Source organism: Heloderma suspectum, chromosome 1 (genome assembly GCF_057233095.1).
Source record: "Heloderma suspectum isolate Gila_16-S chromosome 1, 16-S_ref, whole genome shotgun sequence".
NCBI classification, from domain to species: domain Eukaryota; kingdom Metazoa; phylum Chordata; class Lepidosauria; order Squamata; family Helodermatidae; genus Heloderma; species Heloderma suspectum.
In genome coordinates this window covers 188,181,941-188,199,147 of record NC_139458.1, presented here as the reverse complement: position 1 = coordinate 188,199,147, position 17,207 = coordinate 188,181,941, and the positions used below count along the sequence as shown (strand labels likewise).

The following is a 17,207-nucleotide window of genomic DNA, read 5'->3' as shown; positions in this document are numbered from 1 at the left end:
TAACTTTTCCATTTGTTCTCCTCCTCCTCCTCAAAATGAGGGACTGAAAATAGAAAAATGTTTCTGTTTTCTAAAAAATGCAATTCTAACTTGCAAATTACTGTAATCTTTCACACTGTGAAATAAGGAATAAGGCGTCCTTACACAGAACTCTTTGCAAAATTGGAGTGCCACCATGCCATGTTTTTACTTTTACAGATATATTAGATTTGGACATAAGGAGTGTACATTTCATGCAAAATTCCGGCTCATCCTCCACACAAAACTCGCTAATAAACCAGAAATCCAGGCCCAGACTACATTGATCAATTTTACAGTTACACGAGATGGTTTAGAAGATAAGTTGTTGGCAGATGTTGTCAAGAGGGAAAGGCCAGGCCTGGAACACATCAAGGTGTGTGTACGTGTGAATGTAAATGTGAATGCATATGTGTCTATGTTCCTGTTCATATACATACATCCAAGTGTTCTGATACAAATATATTTGTTTTTATTCAGCATTTATTTTTTTTAAAAATATGATTGCTCTATTCATTTGCATCATGTTCTTGCTTGGGTCACAGTTGAAATGTTCCACTCCCACCCCCTTGAAATGTTCTTCTGAGTTTAAAAACAAAGCTCCCCCTCCCCCCACCACCTGAATTTCTTTAGACTGAAGATACCACAGCAGTAATTATGCTAAACTGTAAGATATAAATCTGGATGTTCAGCTCACGCTTATTGGGGTGGATGCTAAATTCTATACCTGATATTTAGCTAATTTTTGTCTGGTTTTAAGTCTGCTTAATAATATTCAGAATAAAGGTCACACTTTACATCTTTACACCTGTTTTGTATTAATCCATTTCTTAATTACTAAACCCTAAAAATGAGGGCTATAATAAAGTCTTAGGAGATCAGCAAGTTTTGAAGTTCAGTGATGCGTACTTCCTATATTAATGGTGCTTGAATTATAGGTTTGCAACCTTACCATTTTCATTTCAGTCTGAACTCACAAAGCAGCAAAATTATTTTAAAATTGAGTTGAAAATGCTTGAAGATGAATTACTGACACGCCTTTCAGCTGCCGAGAGTAATTTCCTTGGGGATACCCTCCTGGCTGAGAGGTTGGAAACAACAAAACACACTGCAGCAGAAATAGAAATTAAGGTAAAATTATAAATATGAAGAAATGGTAGTGTACACCAACAATGATTGTGTAATGATGCAAAAGTAACTCTTTTTAAAGTCTAAAAACTGTTTCTTTTTACCAGTCTTTCTCAGCTGATTATTTTATATAAGTCTTGGTGTCTTCTACTGGAATGTAATTAAAGCATGGTTATCTGCCACAACTGAGTTATAATATGTACAGGATAACACTGTGTAGTAGACTTTCTATGCAGATTATACTGTGATCACATATAATGGATAGGTTTTAGTCAGAAGGAAATATTTTTAATGCATTCAAAATAAAAGCTATAAAACAAAGGGAATTTGGAACAGGCGTGGGTGTTTTGCTCTTTCTGTTGTTTTTACACTGCATATATAACTTCCAGTTGAAAATTAAGTGTTTGGGGTTTGTTTTTGAAGTATTACCTATTAGCATTATTTCCAGTGTCACCATGTGTGTGTTTTTCAGGATACAATTAAGGTGAGACCATACATTACACAAAAGTTGTACATTAGCTGTTGCTAGACCATAAACTTGGCATATTAAGTAAAACACAAGAGGTGAGAAAAAGAACAGATTATTGCCATGAAGTGCAGGCAAATTGGATGGCTTTAGTGTCTCATTCTCAATTGAACTGTCAGTACTAACAGCAATAATATACCAACTACGACAATGCAGACAGTACAAAATGAGTGCAAATGAACATGGATGCAATAAACGTGTATTTCTAACACCATGACTCGAAATTAATTTCTGCCACTTTGATGCACATCAGTAGATATTTGGTGCAGCCAGAATGCTTAAGGGTAGCAGGATGTAGCTTGAAAATCACTGCATTTTTTTAAAAAAAGTTAGTAACCACGTTGAATTACTTCTCTTACATTAGATTAACAGTGTCATGCAGTATCAACAATAACTTTGCCATTAAAAGTGGCAGTGTGTTATATCTGTATAGAAATTGAATGCCCTGTATATGGCATTTTCATAAGTTTTATTAGGTATTCCCAAAGCACACAGAACCTATCAATTAATCTTCATTCTTACGGTATAATATCTTCCATTTGTAATATAGAAAACTCAGGCCCATGGTTGATTTAGCTGAAGAAGAGGACAGAGTAATTATCCAAGCAGAGTAAACATCACAGGTCCAACCTTATACTTTCCTTTGCTTTAAATATATGATCATAACACTACACTTAGAATAGATTATGTAGATGTATTATTTCAGTATTATCTACACTGAAATGCAGTAAGCAAGGGTGGGCAATGTTTAGCGCCCCAAATGTTTTGGCCTGCAACTCCCATGATCCCTCACCATTGGCTATGCTGGCTAGGGCTGATAAGAGTTGGAGGCCAAAGCATCTGGAGGGCCACAAGTTGCCTACCTGTGCACTAAGGAATTTTGTGTAGTGATTAAGCCTCTGGCACTGATAAGCTGTGCTGATGTGATGCTGTGGAATGTTCACAAACATTCTGTCTCCTAAAGGAATATGGAGCTTTTCTACACGAGGCTGTTAACCCGTTGTATCTGCTTTCAGTTTCATCGCAGAATTGAGATATAAGCACTACACGAAGAGTGTTTTCTTTCCTACTTTTCCACTCCATAACCTCTAGGTGACACAGTGGTATAGCAGTATAGCTCAATTACACAAGTGGAAAGAGCATTTTCTTTCACTTTCAGAAATAATACCACATTTTCCCTGCTGTTTAGAAAACAGAAATGAAACTGGAGGGTCACAATGTCATCTAAAGAACCCTACTCAACCATGAGTAGGGAATAATGAGCACACAATAAATGCATTGTGTAGAAAAGCTCATTGTTAGAATATTCACAACAATCCAGTTCTGTGTGTAGAAAGGAATAGTCACTTGGCTTTTAAGAAGCACAAACAAACCAAAAAATCACAAAGTAACATGCCTTATGTCCTGGGTGGGAGGAGCTATGTGAGCATGGTAGGGAAATAGAACACTGGAGACTCAGTGGGAAGAGTTCCTAGGAGGCAGAGAAGCTGAGTGGCTATGAACCAAGAGCTGGAGGAAAGATGTAGAGCAGATAATGGTCAGTATGGTAGTCAGTTTAGATATCAGGGAGTGCAGATATTTTCACTCTAGCCTTGTGCAATTTCTTGAAAGGAGAGTTACTATTGTCAGGGCTTGGCCACTCATTCACTCTCTGAGCAGCTCCAGGTTTGAAAAGGCCCCTAGCAAAATGCCCTCTGGTACCCTCCTCCTACTTGGTGGGCTTTCCTGTTGGCAGCAATTCATCATTTTCATTCCCCATGTACACCTGGTTTGGAGGGCCATGGGCCCTCCTGGGATGCTGGAGCCCTGGCAACTGCCCATGGAAGCCAGGTGCTGATGTTTCCTTGCTCTCACTGACAATGTACTCGCTCCAAAAAGGTTGGAGACTCCTGCTCTGGTGCAACCTGATGAGCGCGGGTGGACTGCCAGCACTGAATACTGCCCAGTATCCGGGAAAATGCCCATTTTCTCTGTCTCCCCAGCTCCACCCCACCAGTCTTAAGTCCAAATGAGTATAGTGGAAACTGATATCACTCAACATACTGTACTGAACTCTGAAGTGTTCAGAGTTCAAGTACACAGTATGCTTCTGTCTTTTTCTTTTCATACTCTTTGACCCCTACTCAGCACTAGTAGCTTCTGAGACTCTGGCCAACCTTACCATTAGGCAGAGTGAGGTGGCTGCCTCAGGTAGTGGTTGCTAGAGGGCAGGTGAACAGCAGTGAAAGCCCTGCTGGCTGTTCCTCTTGGCCTCCCTGACATTCCCCTCTGTTGGAGGACAGAATTGTGTGCACAACAGAGTGTGCCCTGTGCCCTCTAAACTAGCCTGCCGCCCTCAGGTATGGTGGAGGATGCTGTCTGTCACCCGTGTGGAAGTAAGATTCTGCTGTCAGTCTGGTCGTCCTCTGCCCATGGAAATGGGGCAGGGGGCAGCTCTGCTGAGGGCAAATCTTATCCTTTCTCTCAGGCAGCAAAATGTCTTGGGCCAGGCTTGCTGAGCCTCACAGTCATATCATCTGAGTCCCAATTCATAACATGTCATTTTTGAACCTCTGGTACATTGCAGGTTATGGAAGCAAACATCAATAAAGTAAAGATCAACAAAGCTTGTGAGCTTTATCGCCCTGTAGCAGCAAGAGCATCCCTGCTCTACTTCCTCGTGGATGAGCTGAAAAAAATCAATCCAATGTATCAGTTCTCACTCAAGGTTACTATTCAGAAAGAAATCAATATGTTTGTCTGCTGCTGTTTTAATCTAGCATCGCTATTGGTTTACATGCTTGTCTGTCTTCTCTCACAGGCATTTAATGTTGTTTTCCACAAAGCAGTGCAGCAAGCAGAACCTTCCAACAATGTGAAGGAGAGGGTCAACAACTTGATTGACTGTGTAACCTACTCTGCTTTTATTTACATCAGTCGTGGCTTATTTGAGAGAGACAAGCTTACTGTCACTGCCCAAGTGGCTTTCCAGGTATGCTCGGTTTGGTATGATGGGACTTGCTCCCTGGTAAGTGGGTGTAGGGATTGCAGCCTTAGCCAGTGCAAAGGCAATAGGTTCTCCCCGCCCCCCCACCACCACCGCTTCCTGACGCTTGAAAGCAGTAGATCCACTTTTGTCCATGGTAGGGATGGGGAAGAAATTAGTTTGGCTTGAAATGCCAAGCAAATTTCTCACTTTCAAACCAATACATTTGAAATGCACTTATCCTTCGAAATTCGCACCTCTCCCAATTTAGCAATGGAGTTTTCCAGTTTAAAAAATGTTATGGGGGAAATTATGTGCAAAAATGCAGCGTATTAGTAAAACTACTTGCAAAAAAATGTAGGTTAAGCCACATTGTATACAAAAATGCATGTATTAGGAGAAATGCACACAGAACTGTGTGTGGATTTCTTGCGAAGTTTTGATAAAAAACCTTAAAGTTCAGGACTGAACTTTTGTTTGGAAAGGAGAAACCAAGGGGATCTCTACACCAGCCTAAAGTCCTGCATTTAAAACAGGGCTTTCCACTTCCATTTTAAATGCAGGATCAAGACTGATTCCCTTTACACATACTTCCTTCTCTGTAGATGGCCGTTCCCATAGCGTTATGTTTCCGTGAAGAGGCGTTACACACACTCCAGGTTCAGCGATACTTGCTGCTGGGATCCTGCCCTTTCCCCTCCCCTTGCACATTACTGGTGGACGAGGACTGACACGCGGACAGCCCCATCACCGACCTCCCCAGGCCTCGCCTCCCTCTTCTGTTCCTTTGGCCAGACCCTGCTGCTCAGCCCCTCTGCTGCTCCTCCGCTCTGCCGCACCCCCTCGTTGCCGCTCTGCTGCTCTGCTGTTCTGCTGCTTTGCCGTGCTGCTGCTCTGTTCTGAACAGGCAGGCTGAAAATGGCAAGGGGCCAAAATGGTGCAGAAGCGGGAAGGCTGAACGCCCATCAGACCTCTGTCACCGCCTTCGACATCATGACCACGCCCCCAACAACCACACTCAGCGCTTCATTCACGCTAGGGGAGAAATACACGGGGAGGACATGGCGCTCCATTGGCACGTATCTGGAAAAATACCCATTTTTTTCCATTTGAGGAAATCACAGGATAGGTGGGAGGAAATAGTGGAATAATGACTGGACAACGACGACGTCATGTGATGGGCCCGCACAATTCAGTGAGTGAATGTGTATTTAAACCATGAATGCACAATAAACTTGAGTTGTGGAGATCCCCCAAGAGAAACCAAAATTACAGAACAATATATTATGTTGAACTTTTTATATAACACACTAAAAAAAATCTGAAAGCATAAATAAAAACAAATACATTAAAACATATATTTACTTACTCAAATTAAAAATGCCTACTGAGATGTCTCCAAAATTCAATAAGTGGCAACTAAGATGATTGCTGAGGGCAACAGATTGATTTTGTTTTTCTGAGTGTTTTGTATTAAAAAAAAAAAGTTTGATGTAATGTATGGGGGGAGGGGTTGTAGCCCTTGATAAAGGCTCTGAAATAAAAGTGGGCCGAAACACATTCGGCTTGGAATAAAACATATTTTTCAGCATCCTGAGACTTTCTTTGTGGGATTGTAGTGGATGCTTTCCAGTTCAACATTTTTGTTGTATATGGTTCAGGGCCAATATGGCTTTGCGGTTAAAGTGTCAGACTAGGACTGGAGAGACTCAGGTTCAGCTTCCCACACACAGGCTGAGAGGGAGAGAAGGGATGGACTTCATATAAAGAAACTCTGAAAAAAAAAAGCAGGTGGAAATAAGAGAAGAACAATGGATAGAGGCCTAGATTAAATGGAATATGGTATTGAGAAAACCAAGAAATCAGTTGTCAGTATACTGAAGAATGGTTTAGTTTTCCCATAGACATGTGAATGTGTTCAGAACGATTACTCCGGCTTACTCAGAATACAAAATGTGTTTTATTCCTTATAAATGTTGTTAGAACTGCAATGCCAAAGATAGCAGAGACTTAGCATTCCTTTTCTTGGCCCTTGCATGGTCAAAGAATTGCAAGTTACACTCTAGTTCTTACCGAGTTTAATATCTCCCTTCCAGGCCCAGCCCTACCCATGCAGAAAGGTGAACCCAGCTGCTTACAGTAGCAGAATTAAGAGGATAGATAAAGACAGGAATTGATATCTGAATGGTGCAGCAAGACCTTTTTTAAATGTGGTATTACAACAACACAATAACAGATCTGTATTCCAGAATAGCTGGTCTATAATGTATAAAATGTTGGTCCTAACAGGGGATGGTAGTGGTGGAAGAATCATTTGGTGCTCTATGAGCAACAAAATGTCTTGAGCCAAAATTGCTCCCCTTCACATTTCTATAACCTGACGCTTGACTATGCATATGAATTATAGCACTGAAAACAATACGAGAATTAAGAATCCAAATTTGCTTCCGCATCACATGATATGAATGCACCTACAGCCAGAGTAAAGAACATGGGTGCCTTATGCCAAGCTGTATGCTGGAACTCCACATCACAGAACCTATAAGTCACACTTCCGTTATGCATGTAGAAGTGGAGGCAAATACAGACACAGCCTCTGATTCTCCTGCTTCCCTTTTCAGACCCTTTGTCTTGTGCCAGATAAGAGACAATTCTCCCAGGATACCAGAGTTCCATACTTCTTGCAGCACTGGCTACTTTGCTCCTGACTTGTAATAAGCAAACAAACGTCCTTCTCTTATTATTTTGGGGTTTTTGCTTAGAGCAAGGTAGACATAGGGCTCCTTCACAGGGAGCTTTTATCCTGCGATTGAGATTGCTCCTTCACGGAAGTTTGCAGGCTCTTTACATGACGCCGTGATCGTTCAAGGCGTCTCCTGCACTGAATGCCCTTTGTTCCGTTTTTAAATAGATCTCAGATAATGAGCTATTGAGTTACCCCACTGTGTTCTGCTTCAGTTTCCTCCATGAAAAGAATAAAAGCAGCAAGACGAGGCACAAGATCAATGAAAGATAATGGAAGACTCAGATATGGGGAGAAGGAGGGGGAAGGTTGTGGGGAAAAAGGAAGCACATGAAAAAGGGAGTTGTGATCCTGCATTTGAAATGGAAGCAGAAAGCCCAGATTTAAATGCAGGATTTTAGGCTGGTGTACAGATGCCCACACATTTCACGTTAATTCCAGAAGCTGACAAGACATTCTTGGGAATATTAGAAGCTGCCTTATAGAAGTTGTCAGACCATTGGTCCATCTAGCCCAGAAGCTGACACCTGGCCCAGCATTGCTAAGAAAAACACTGGGCCGTGAACAGGAAAAAAAGGTTTTGAAAAGTGGGGAGGCTGGCGTCAGCCATGGTGGACCCTCTGAGGCCTATAGTCCTGCCTCAGCATTTTCCACCATGCTTGGTGCTAACACCAGGCCTGTGTGGAATAGCCTTCTGAGAGAAGCATGTCTGACCTCTTGCTGGTCTGCTTTTAGCAAGTGGTGAAGATGTTTTATTCATTTATTTATTTATTTATTTCTATACCACCCAGTTATAAACACTATCACAACATTCTAAACACTACACAACATCACATAATACAACATAGTCTAAAAATTGTTAACATACAAAATTTAAAACAAATTTAAATAGCTAAAAACAATTTCAGTACACAATTTCAATAACAGACAAGCTTTTTAAGCTTTTGTATGATCCCTGTTTATTATATATCTGCTGCTATTTTTAGCTGAAATTTTAATTGTTGATTTTGCTGTTAATTTGATTTTTAACCTATATCTTACTATGTTTTATACCATTTGGTTTGTACAGGTCACCTTATATATGGTGTAAAAAAATAGCGTATAAATTGGTTGTTGTTGTTATTGCTGTTGTTATTTATTTTTATTACATTCCCAGATAATAGAACCATAGGAACTGAGGCTCTGCTTTGTGGATTACTTGGCATAGTCCAGCTAGTAGTGATCGAAGAATAATTTTTTAAAAAATTAAAAGGAGAGAAAATATTTTCAAGTGCCTAAAAATGCTTTAATAAACCCAATGTGTTTCAGAAAGTATTTCCTTCCTCAGGGACCACTCATCTTCCTCCACATATATTTTTTAAAATCTTACTGATACTTCCTCTGTTTCAAAAAAAAGAAAAAGAAGTGGCCCCTGAGGAAGGAAATATCTTTCCAAAATGTGTCAGGCTTATTAAAGCATTTTCAGGCCCTTGAGAATATCTTCCCCTGTTTTCCGACGTAATTCATGCCTTTTCCTCTCATTGGTTCCTTGAAAAATAGTAAAAAAAGACAAGAAAAAAAAGACATATTTATAGACTTGTGGCCACATACATATGCAGATATGTCTCAATATGAAAAGGCTCACAGAACCAGGGTTATGCAACACAATGGTGGATGTTCATATGCAAGGTAGCAGCAGCACATTGCAAATATCTCTTGGAGGCTGTTTTAGCAAATAATGCCTGTGTCTGTTTGGTGGCTCTAAATCTTTCTAAACTCCATTGCTATGTGCTGAATAAATCTGGGGCTTTTCCCCACCCTGATACCTATTCTTCTGTATCACAGAGGCAGCTGATCCTAACCATTTTCCTGCATATTTTATATCCTTAGACCAGAGTGCTTACTAATGCTGATGGATGCTTGAGATCATGCTATAATCTCCCCTCCCCCCCCCCAGTATTATCTATTACTGAATATAAATCAAACATGTGCATGTTAAGGTTAGGAACAGATGGCACTTCTGTTACACGAAGAAGAAATGAGGGTGAAAGAGCAGCAAAGTTGGGGGGAAAAACCCTTCCCTTCCTAGCTTATGAGGGTTCATTGTGTTGCCCTCCTGTTACACTTAGCTGTGACTCTGTATTGTCATAAAGAGGTCTTAGAAGCCGAAGAGAATGATGTTAACCTTCAGTCCTTTTGTGCATTTTAGCAGGTTTCCTTTCTACCCCAACAAAACAAAACCAATGGATGGCGTTAGAAAATGTCAGCAAGGCATCACAATATAAGAGCGCAATACATTTGCTGACCTCCCCCAATCCCTGGGTGTTCTCAGATAGATTTAGTTGCAGTCATGATAATGACATTGTTGCCTTCTTTAAAAAAATAATTTAAGCACACTTATCTGTCTGCCCGGGATAATAAAGCTGTCTCAACAGAATCCTTTTGTACTGCGGAGATTGAAACTAGAAAGGTGTTTACTGAAGTGCTTTCAACCCCACTCAAATATTCATTATTTACTGTTTACTAAATATTTGCTGTTTTATGTCTCATTCTTTTTTCCAGTCCAGTTTTCACTAAACCTTCAAACATTTTAAAGAAAATGCCTATTTTAAGAAATGGCAATTCCCTTACACATGAGCCTAGCACATCTTCTTCTCCACCCCAAAATGGCTTGTGCTGTGTTAGATTTGAAACCAACAGTATGCTGAATGGCCTAATTTTTCTGGAAGGAAAAAAAGGCCCTTGCAAGGTGGTCCCAAGAAGATTCTCACTGTGGATGTGTTTTGAAGCCGAAGCAGCAGCTTTTTGGACCCAGTATAGATACACACACACACACACACACCCCACACACATTCCATAATCCCATCTCATAATAAAACCTCATGATTTGTATTTATACCCAGACATGGTGGTATGGTGTGGGCTTGAACGAGACATTTACTCACATATATTTTGAGCCTGAAAATCCTACCAGCAGCACTGGCTTCCACTGTCCCTAAGATCAGTGCCTCTGACTGTTATGGTGTGTTGCTCCTCCTGACTATGATGCTCAAGGATTTCTGGCAGCGGTAGGTCTTGAGAGAGCATCACCTGATTTGCACATAACGCTAATCCCTAGTTTATTTAACCCATAGGTTGTTGAATTCTGAGTTGTTGTGATGTGTGTGAACCCATCTGTGCTAACAAATTCATTGTTTGTTAACCACAAACAACCCAGAAAGAGAACCAATGGTTTGTTGTTGGGTTATAAACTCTGGGTTGTTTAAGTAATGGGTTGTTATTGCAGGTAGACCAAGAACCATGGGTTGTTCATGGATTGTTTCACCAGACTACAAAGGCATCAGGCAAGAGTGGTTAAAAAAAACAGCCCCTCTACATGCCAGTATTACAATGCCACAAAGGCATTTTAGATCGAGGGAGGGAAAGGGCAAAGGAGGAGCGAAACAAACAACCCAGGGATTAAGAACATAAACAACTGTTTGTTCAATCATCTACCAGACAAACCCTGGGTAGGACAACAATTCATGGGTTAAATAAACGATGGGTTAGCATAATGTGTAAACAAGGCCACTATCACATACAGGGCAGCACAACTCTCCCTCTCCCTCTAAATCCTAGTTTTAACAGCAGAAGTTCCAGAGAGAAGGCCCTGGGCCAGTAACTCACTGATCAGAAGGTTGCTTGTTCTACTGTAACACTGCTTCTGTTTGACTTCAGGAAATCTCACACTATTTTGACAGTAGGTACATAGATACACAGAAATAAGTTTCCATAAATATGTTTCCTCAGGCATGTTGTACAACAGTCTTTCCCAATATAGTGCCCTCCACAGTTGGACCACAACTCCCATCGGCTATGCTGACTGGGGATGATGAGAGTTGTAGTTCAACACATCTGGAGGGCACCAGGTTGGGGAAGGTTAATCTGCTTCAATCTAGCTTCAATTTTCCCCTCATGGTAATGGGATTGCAACGTGGGCTGCCCCCCAGGTCTCTAGGCCTCCATAAAGTGTACCATTCTCCCCAACCCCAGGTTATGCCCTGTGTAATCTGGTGCGTTCCAAAAGCTAAACATTACCTGTTCAGAAGTATCTTCAGAAGCCTGGGCTCCTCTTCCTGGGAATAAAACACTCCATCAGAAACACCCCTGTCCTCCTTGACGTTCTCATTCCATTTGTTTCAAAGAGCAGCTATGCTCAGCAGCCAATCATCACATTATTTTCTATCCCGATTGCTGGCATTTGTGTGGTTCCTTTGATTCTCCTGAACATTTTCCAGTCAATTACAAATATTGGTACAGGTACAGGAAAGATGTTGCCCTTTGATGAAGTGCTTTAAAAAACTTAAGAGCATTTAGGTGACTGATTTTGCTTTACAACAGAGATTTACTGCTGTTTATTTATAAATAAATTATAAATGTATTCATAACGTTTATATGCTGCCCTATAACAAAACGGTATCAGGATGGCTCACGCAGTAAGACAGGTTGGAAAAAGCCTGGTTCAAAACAATAACAATATCTACAATCAAGATTTTTAAAGCCTCACAATATTTTTTTTTTTAATCTAAGCCTATGCCCACGGGACAATACAAACTATGGGTCGTATCCAATAGGGGCAGGGTATGCAGCCAGTGTTGCCAGGCCCCAGTCTGCATGCACTCAGCCCCACCAGCCCAGGTCCACACATGGCCACAATGTACCGTTTCTGGGGAGAAGCCCTGATGTGGTGAAAATGCTGGTTTCTGGAAAGGGCAGGCTGCTCCCCTTCCAGAAATCAGGGTTTTGCATGCGTTGGGGCTTGGCCCTGGAAGTGCTATGTCAGTCGGGGCTGCGAGCAGAGTGGGGCCCAGTGGGACTGGCCATGTGCACACTGCCCAAATTGGATACTACCCCCAGTAAATAAGATGACACCTTTTGATAGACCATGTTCTATCAAACATGGGTTAAAAGCTTCTGCCCTTCACCACACATGACCAAGGGCCTGTTCAGAAGTTACTTGGCCCCTGGGATTCGCTCTGGGGTGAGAGAAGGAGTGGATTGGGCCTCAGACTTACACACTTCCTCCTCCTCACAGCAGCTCCCCTCACAATGGGGAGAAGATCATGAATACCTCAGGACTGTGCATTTGGTGGGACATAGGAACACTTTGATAGGTTGAGATCTCTTCTGTAGGGTCAAGTACGCCTAGCATTTCTGACTGCATTTCCCCCCTTCTCCTTATAGTGGAAAGAGTGAGGAAAGAAATGTGTGAGCGCAAGGCCTGCTCCTAAATCTCTCTGCAGGTCAAATGCTTGGGTCAGGGGAAAGTAAGCATCCAAGTACTGGTTCCATCAAATATCTCTCTGACTTGTCTCTCCGGGGGCCAAACTAGTGACACTGCTTGTCTCTTTTGCTCTAGCATGGCAGATTTTTTTAAATAGCCAATGTGGGGGAGGGGGAGAGCCAGAAAAGCACCTTTGAAAGGGTGGGGAAGGAGTTTTACCCCTTTCTCCACATGCTGTGGTTCCAGTCAGAATCAGTCCTGCCCTGCGCCTGCTATTCACAATGGGAGGAGAGCCCCCATCGGCACCACCACCACCCCACTCCAATTCTGATTGGGACTACAGCATGGACCAAGGGTTAAAGCTCCCTCCCCTTGTGCCATGGTCCCAATCTGCCCCTCCCCATGGCCACCTATCTGTTATCTTTAAAATCAGCCATGCAAGGATTAAAGGCATGAATAACATCTAGTTTGGCCCTGAGTGCCATTTTATGTGTTACTGACAATTTCCAGCGTGGAAACAAATAGGTGACGTGGATAAAATGCAGCATGTTACCCAGTCCTAAGATTTAGTGTGTTTCTGAGACTCTCGTGACTCTTCAAATCTGCTTTTCAACTGACACTTTCCAAGTGTGTGAATTTTTCTCTGCTTTTGTTTTTAATTTGGTTGCATGTTCTTATTTTTAGCTTTTGCTCATGAATAAGGAGATTGATGTTCGTGAGCTAGATTTCCTTTTGAGATTTAATATTGACCACAGTTACAACAGCCCTCTGGAATTCCTCTCCAACTCTACCTGGAGTGTAATTAAGGTGTAGTATGCCTGCATTGTACCAGTTAAACCTGTATAGAATGCCACCACATTATAAAGAAGTGTGCGTGTGTGTGTGTGTGTGTGTGCGCGCGCGCGCGCATTTTGGAGGCAGGAACAGTTTGCTGTCCAAAATATTTGTGCAGACTTAATGCTTCTGCTGCCATTTGCCCTTTTAGACAATGAGCTTCATGGATGAATTTCATGGCTTGGACAAAGATATAGAAGGGTCTCCAAAACGATGGGAAAAAGTGATGAGGTCGGAATGTCCAGAGAAAGAGAAGTTTCCACAAGAATGGAAGACAAAAAGTTCCCTGCAGAAATTGATTGTTATGCGAGCCTTAAGACCAGATCGAATGACTTATGCTGTCAGGTTGGATTATGTGTACTAACTCCTAGAATGCATTGAAAGGCAGAATTGTAGACTCTGCTTGATTTCGAGTAAATACAAGACATGATGAAATGCTGTGTTATTGAGACTGTCTTTCTTTAGAGCTGAAATGCTATTTCCCCAGAGGCATTATTAACTGCAACTCCTCATTGTAGGAACTTTGTTGAAGAGAAACTTGGAACCAAATATGCAGAGGGACGTAAAACTGACTTTGCCAAATCGTTTCAAGAAAGTAGGCCCTGCTTCGCCAATAGTATTAATTTTATCTCCTGGTGTTGACCCACTGAAAGATGTTGAATCCTTAGGTAGGTCTAGACCAAGTACTGTGCTTGTTGATTTTCACTTCCAACGTAAAGCTACCACTACGGCGTTAGAATGACACTGCTGTTTCTATTGCAACAGCATTTTAATAGCCAAGCTTTGTAACAATGTAGGAATATAAGAAGCTGCCTTCTTCTGAGTTAGACCGTTGGTCAACCTAGCTCTGGGACAAACTGTGCCTGACCTTAACTGCATAGTTCTGCCCTTGAGCTCAGGGTTGTCTTCAAATTGCCAGCCAGAGACGGCCCTACCGTTAGGCAGAGTGAGGCAATTGCTTCAGGCAGAGGATGCTGACCGGAGGTGGCAGTGGTAGCAGACTCCCAGCTGTTGCTCCTGTGTTGGAGGACATTGCTCTACATACCGCACAGCCTGTCCTTGCCACCTTAAACTAACCTGCTGTCTCAGGTGTGGTAGAGGACACTACCCCATTGTCAGTGTTGAAGTAAGATTCGAAATTAAAAGTGCAATATGTGAATCTGCCACTGCAGGCTGATCCCATGTGGGAGATTCTCTGGATGGGCCTAGCTGCTCAGCACTCCAGCATGCTCCTCCTTTCTTTGGCCAGAATTAGATATTCAGAGGCAAACACGGGATACCCCAACCTATATTTGTCATGTCCATCTTGCAAAGTAAGACGGGTGGGGAGGCAGTACGCAGGAGAGAACTGGTAGGTGGAATGGAGCCCCATCCAGGGCCAGCATCAGAGGTCAGCATCACTGGGCATCTGCTGATGCTCACAGTCCGGCAGAGGGGCCACTGCCCACCCCCTTGGTGCCTCCTCCTACTTGCGGTGGCTGCCCTCACCAAGTGAGTGAACCCTGACAAGAGCAAAAAGTAGTAGGAGGAGCCTCCACTTGCCTTGCCTCTCCTTCCAGACGGTGGCACGGATTGGGTCCACAAGGACAGGACAAGTGAATGGGCAGCACCAGCAGCAATGAAGAGGAAGTGGAACTAATCACAGAGGGGAGGCCCTGTGGCCATCTTGGACCCAAACTGGGAAATCTGGGGAAGAAGATAGTTCAAGCAGTGGGTGATGGAAAGATGCATGGAGGAGAAGGCTATCAATGGCTACTAGTCCTGATGGCTATGTGTTCCCTCCAGTATCAGAGGCAGTAGGCGTGTGCACACCAGTTGCTGGGGAACATGAGCAGGGGGGTGCTGTTGCATTCATGTCCCATTTGTGGGTTTCCCACAGGCCATACAAACAGGCAAGAATTGTGCAGAGCAACCAATGAACAATAAGAGCCAGCTTCTCCTCCAAGGCCCAAATTTCACATGACATTAAACATGTGGCTTGTAATCACATGTGTCTTTTCAAATTATAAAGAGCAGCTGCCTGCCCACCCCTCTTCCCCCCACCCCCACCAGTCAGGATCAGGAATATGCTGTATGAGAATGAGGATTAACCCTTCCCCCACATCTGCCATCCTGATGAAAATCACTGTCCTTTACCCACCCCAGAAGCTGCTATTAGTTCTAGGAGGGAAGTGTCCATTGGTGTCAATAGAAGCTTCTCTCCCAAGTGGACTCAGGGCACAAATTTTGATGGGCCTGGGGGAAAGGGTTTTTTTAAAAAAAATTCAGTGTGCACTACGATCCCAATCCTGATCAGGCCCCTACCACAGCTGTTATTTCAACAGGGAAAATAGACGCACAGGCTGTTCGTGCATAATGGCAGCCCATGGGTTAAATAAACCTTAGGCTGTCAGGGACAAGCAGGAGAGGACGGGTGCACTCGGTTGTTGAGTGTGACATCCAAACCCAGACTGAGGGATTGTTTAGGGGCTAAACAACCCAATGGTTAACCCAACAACAAACCATAGGTTAACTGCTGGGTTGTTTAGCCCCTAAACAACTCATCAGTCCAGATTCAGACATCAAGCTCAACAATCTACAAAGGAGCCAATTGTGGGTTGTTAAGTAAAAGTGGAAACGGCGGGCATGCAGGATGCAGTGCACTTGCTTGTCCCTGCTCATGCACAACAACCCGCGGGTTGTTTAGAACATGGATTATGTGAGAACCAGGTCACACGTTGCATCTAGTTTGGCCCTTAGTTACACCCATGTAAGTGATAAGTTTTTCAGTGGGATTTTTTAGAAGAGGGAGTATTCAATGTTTACACTAAATTTATTTTTCTTTTTATTCTTCCCCCACCCTTCCTTACTCCTTCTGTTATAATATTATGTAGTTGTGTACAGGCAGGATCCCTTCATTTTATTTAAGTTTTGTGTAATATGGACAGATGGGTCAATCATTTACCTTGCAGAACAGGCAAGTGTGGTCTCATAGTTTAACATAATTTGTCCCAGTTCTGCAACCTGGACTTTATGTTGTGTATGCAGCATTCATGTCATGTGCCCACAAGAGCATGCCCTCACTTCAGTGGATGGGGCAACACATATGTGAGGTTTCTTTATTAAAAAAAATAAATGTTTATGGTACTTATGGCACAATCCTATGTATGTTTAGATGGAAAAAAGTCCTACAATTCCCAGCATTCCCCAGCTGGCTGGCTGGGGAATGCTGGGAATTGTAGGACTTTTTTTCCATCTAAACATGCATAGGATTGCACCCTTAAGGAGCTGCTTTATACAGGGCATTGGTCCAACTTCCCCATTACTGGCTACTCTGACAGGCAGCTGCTCTCTAAGATCTAAGCCAGATGTTTTCTCAGCCTGAGATCCTTTTAACAAGAAACCAGGAACAGAACCTGAGATTTTCTGCAAGCTAAGCATGTGCTCTGCCATTGAGCTGCGGCCCATCTTTTTTCTCAAAGTGACAAGTAACGGTCCAGCCCTCTGACAACTAAAATTGGAAGTTAGAAGATCCTGGCGTAAATATAGAACAACAAATAATAATGGATACAATTGACCATTTTGAACTCAGAGGGTGAATCTCCTGTGGATTTTAGAGAGTCTGGATTGTACTCCATTTGCTTGTCTAATAAAACTGATATTTTAGAATCATCAGCGGTTGTTTTTTGTTTTTGTTTTTTAGTTTAATTTTTCAGAGTACAACATAACCTTTCTTCAAAAGCACATATTCGCTAGCATTTTACTGGAGCTG

General features: G+C 42.5%; 1 pseudogene; it reads left to right on the top strand.

Annotated features, from left to right (window-relative positions):
- The window catches only part of LOC146358527 (dynein axonemal heavy chain 11-like), a 320,580-nt pseudogene that overhangs the window by 258,843 nt on the left and 44,530 nt on the right, over positions 1-17,207 (top strand).